The 5,122-nt window shown below is 50.7% G+C and overlaps 1 pseudogene; it reads right to left on the bottom strand.

The window, feature by feature from the left end:
• Window positions 1–919: 919 nt before the first annotated feature.
• Window positions 920–1,058, bottom strand: LOC119313381 (annotated as a pseudogene).
• Window positions 1,059–5,122: the final 4,064 nt, after the last annotated feature.

The raw sequence follows: 5,122 nt of genomic DNA, 5'->3' as shown, positions 1-5,122 counted from the left end.
CTAGAATTTGGATAGGGAAGTTGGTGGCTCTTGCCTTGTTGGCAAGCATCACATACTCCCTCTTTATTCAACTCTTTGCTAGAAAAGGAAATTTGGTTGTGTCTAAGAACATGTTGAACTATTGCCGAGGATGGATGTCCTAAACGATCGTGCCACCTTGATGGAGAGATCTTGGTGGCGCCAAGTGCATGTCTGTCCGAGATTATGGGAGCTGATGATAGGGGATAGAGCCCGTTTCTACACCTGCCGTGGAGGAGGGTTTTCCTCGTTGCCTTGTCCCTGACATAGAAAAAATGAGGATGAGTTTCAAGAAACACATGATTGCCATTATCTAGACGATGAGCAGAGATCAAGTTTTTAGTGGCTTTGGGCACATGCAAAATATTTTTGAGATGAAGATTGCGAGTAGGGGTATGAACATATGCATGACCTACATGGGAAATCTTCATACCTGCGCCATTTGGCACGTTTACTTGATCGTGTCCATTGTACTTGTCACGGACGGTGAGCTTGTCGAGCTCGCTGGTAATGTGGTCTATTGCACCCGAGTCCACATACCAGTTTGTGTCCACCCAGTAGGAGGAGTTGGTGTTGACGGCTGCTGCACTTTTCTCCTTGTTGAAGGAGATGTCAAAGCGACGGTAGCACTCCATGGCCATGTGATTTGGCTTGGTGCAGATCTGGCAGAAGACCTCAGGCAGATTGTTGCGGCCTCCTCCATTGCCGCGGCTGCCGCCGCGACCACGACCGCAGCCGCCGTTGCCACGGCCGCCTCCATTGCGGCCACCGTTGCCACGGCCGCCTCCATTGCGGCCACCGTTGCCACCGCAGCCACCGCTACGGCTGGATCCACCGCGAGACACGGTGTTGGCAGAGGAGTGGGAGGACTGCCCTCCGCCTTCAAACATGGCCAGCCTGCTTTCAAAGCTGATCAGCTGCGAGTAAAGCTTGCTCACCTTGATTTGTTGAGTGTGAGCGCAGATCGTGGAGACGAAGGACACGTAGTCGTAGTCGAGTCTCGCCAGGATGTAGGACACCATGTCGTCGTCGGTGAGAGGCTTGCCCACCGATGCCATCTCATCACCGAGCGCCTTCATGCGTCCGATGTACTCGGACATCGTCGAGTTTCCCTTCTTGGTGGTGGAGAGGGCGATTCTGGTGTTGACGATGTGTGCCTGAGTTTGGGAGATAAAGATCTCCCTGATGGCGACCCATGCTTCGGCCGCCGTGTCGCAATGTGCAACCTAAACCATGACAGGAGCTGAGATGGAGTTGAAGATGAAGCTCAGCACCTGAGATCTCGAGCCTTGTCGATGTCGTATGCAGGGTTGGGCACGTCCGTGGGCTTGCCATCCTTGTCGCGGAGCTTCTGCTCCGGCTGCTTCCGATCTGGATCGAGGTAGGGGACGAGCTGCGCCCCACAGATGGCTGCCAGGGCTTGCGCGCGCCACACCAGAAAGTTGGAGCGGTGGAGTCGGTCGGCTATGGGGATGAGGGCATGCGCGGCGACAACGGAGCTTGAGGAGGCCATGGCTACGAGAGATGTGCTTAGAGGAGATAGGCTATGAATACCATGAAAGATGGCTTGAAGAGTATGCCTAGCAGGGACACGTTACGTGTCATATATAGCCATAGGCTAGGGTTTACAAGATTGGGTAGTTAGGTTTGGACTTGATCCTCAAGTTAGCTAATCTACGAGATGAGGATCCAAGCAACCTAACTACCGGATTACAAGATAACACACGCATAGTATATACGGTTTTATATACATAACCGTATACATGTACATTATATTCTAACAAGGAGTATTTGAGAGGACCCTAGTCCTTGTGGTAGCGCTAGAAACTCTGGTGGGAGTATATCTCTTGCATCCCTTGTCCAACGTTTTAGCAAGTGTTTGGTTGGAACCTCTTTCGGCCACCAGATCATCACCTGAGAACAAAACAATGAAATCTCAAAATGTATCCTCTTTTCTCTTGTGTTGTTCGGTAATAATTCATTTGACACGCATAACAGAACAACAAGAATGTGATACCTTTAGTGCATGGCTGCACACCATGCCGAAATGCTCAAGCATTCCACACTCACACTTGAATTCATCAGCAAGCTCATTCACCTGAACAAGGAATTCATTTTTACAAGACTTGTCCCTGGAATCCTTCTTTACATGCCTGGCTATGTATTCACGACGAGGCACAACTCCAATTAGAACATATGACCCCCCCTCATATAGTATCTCACCAAACTTTTCAAACATAGTGGTCGTGTAAATTTTGGATGCATGCACTCCTTGTTCATGTTTGAGCAAATGGTTTGCACTTTTCACTCTGCTGCATGCTGGTCATTCTGGCAGAGAAAACATCCATGGAATAAGGTTTAGAACACTTCCTCCGGACCTTGTATATTTGGGTGCAAAATGTGTTTTGTTGCAGACCATGCTTCTCAAGCATACACGCCCAACCATCCTCAAACTCTCTCTCACTAATCATGTGATGCACCAACTTGTTTAACTCCTGTTTGAACTCACTACCCTTGCCTAGGAGCGGCCAAAGGCACTCCTTCACTTTTTCAGCACATGCCATTTGCACCATCGATGGGCTGTCTCCGGCATGACATTTGCTATGGCAACCTCCATTCAAAAGTTGGGGGGGGGGGGCTGTAATGAAAGGTTTCAGTACAAGATGAATATTCAGAGGTAAATGACAGCAGTGTTTTTACTTGTAAGGACTGTACGTGGCTGTGGAGCTCTTATCATCTGTAAATATCCACTTGAAAGTGTCGATTTTCTAAAGCATGCCATTTGGTCTTTTTGTTGGTGTCAATAATCACTTCCAAATCATTATTTTTGGTAGGGTCCTGATAAGTGACCAGAAAATCGACACTTTCAAGTGGATATTTGTTAGCCCAAACTACCAACTAGCAAGATGCGAGGATCAGACTGCAACTAGCTCAAGCTACGATACATACACGCACACAGATGAACTGGATACACGCACACAGATGAACTGGAGTGTCCCTGCTATATTCCAACTAGTAGCTAAACTGCACTAGTACTAAAGCTAGCTCACAGACACACTTGAGAGAGTGGTGTAGTACTGGTTCAATTCTATTGCACTTGATGGAGTGATTCACAAGTGAAAGAGCCGGGTCCTTTTATAGGCCGGGCTGGACGTGCACACAGCACACACAAGCTGTGTACTTGCACACACACGTTTAGTCTTTTTGAGCTAGGTAAAGTCTACTACTACTCTCATCCTCAGGCTTTTTACTAGAGAAGGCCAACTACTACTTAGTTACTTCTCTACCTTAGCCTTTTGCCCGGATAAATCCTTCATGCTACAAAGCCTTCATCCAAGAAAGTCTACATGCAGCGACTAGGTTTGATCAACAATCTCCCCCTCAAACCTGTCGAAGGGGCTTGACATCGACGATCCTGAGCTTGTCGCGCAGTTCCTGGAACCGAACGCGACCAAGAGCTTTTGTCAGGATGTCCGCCTTCTGCTCACCTGTCTTGATGAACTCCACTATCACCGTGCCCTTCTCGACGCAATCACGTATGAAGTGATAGCGGAGATCGATGTGCTTGCTGCGATCGTGAAGCACTGGATTCTTGCAGAGGGAAATCACTGACTTGTTGTCGACGAAGATGAGCGCAGGGGCGGTGTCCTGATTCAGCATCTCGCTGAGAAGGCGAGCAAGCCAAATGCCTTGACATGCCACTGTAGCTGCCGCGATTTACTCCACCTAGCACGAAGAAGCGGCGACAACCTTCTGCCTCACAGATTGCCAGCTGACGGGACCGTTCCCAAGAAGGAATAGTATGCCTGAGGTGCTCTTCCGGGAGTCCATGTCACCAGCGTGGTCGGAGTCGCTGTACCCGACCAAGCTCTCGCCGTCGCCATGATGATACACGCATCCATGTGTGAGCGTACCCGTGATGTACCGGAGCAGGTGCTTGATGGCAGCGAGGTGATCGCTTGCCGGAGCTTCCATGAACCTACTTAGGTACCCGACAACGAACGTAATGTCCGGTCGGGTGTGCACGAGATACCTGAGGCTCCCGATGATGCTGCGGTAGAGCGTAGCGTCCACCGCCTTCTCGGAGCTATCCTTGCTGGGCTTCAGTCGTTCCTCCATTGGAGCATGCACAGCATGGCAGTCCTTCATGCCTGCCTGCTCGAGCATCTTGGCGGCGTAGGCTGCCTGCGTGATTGTGATGTGACCACCCTCCTGGTTCACCTCTAGACCGAGGTAGTACCAGAGCAGCCCGAGGTCGCTCATGCTGAAGAGACGATGCATCTCTCCCTTGAAGCATTGAACCTCTCCGGGCTCTGCCCCGGTGATGACTAGGTCGTCGACGTAGATGCCGACGATGAGCAGCGTGTTCACGGTGCCACGCGAGTACACGCCATGCTCAGAAGCGCTGTGTGAGAACCCAAGGGATGCGAGGCTTGCATCGAGCTTGGTGTTCCACGCCCTTGGGGCTTGCCGGAGACCGTACAGGGCCTTGTGTAGCCTGTACCCGCCCTGCTCGTGGCTCTTGGCAACGAACCCTGGAGGCTGGGAGACGTACACTGATACATCTCCAACGTATCTACTTTTCCAAACACTTTTGCCCTTGTTTTGGACTCTAACCTGTATGATTTGAATGAAACTAACCCGGACTGACGCTGTTTTCAGCAGAACTGCCATGATGTTGTTTTATGTGTATAAAAGAAAAGTTCTCGGAATGTCCTAAAAATCCATGGAGGCACCTTTTGGAATTAATGAGAATTTCTGGGCGAAAGAAATACATCAGGGGGCCCAGGGCCAGTCCACGAGACAGGGGGCGCCCCTCCCTAGGGTGCGCCCCCCTAGGGCGCGCCCCCTATCTCGTGGGCCCCCTGGACCTCCACCGACGTCTACTCCAACTCCATATATTCCGTCTCGCGGAGAAAAAAAATCAGAGAGAAAGTTTCATCGCGTTTTACGACATGGAGCCGCCGCCAAGCCCTAATCTCTCTTAGGAGGGCTGATCTGGAGTTCGTTTGGGGCTCCGGAGAGGGGGATTCGTCGCCGTCGTCATCATCAACCATCCTCCATCACCAATTTCATGATGCTCACAGCCGTGCGTGAGTAATTC

The sequence above is a fragment of the Triticum dicoccoides genome, chromosome 5B (genome assembly GCF_002162155.2).
Source record: "Triticum dicoccoides isolate Atlit2015 ecotype Zavitan chromosome 5B, WEW_v2.0, whole genome shotgun sequence".
In the NCBI taxonomy this organism is placed as follows: Eukaryota; Viridiplantae; Streptophyta; class Magnoliopsida; order Poales; family Poaceae; genus Triticum; species Triticum dicoccoides.
This window is presented reverse-complemented; position numbering and strand designations above follow the sequence as displayed.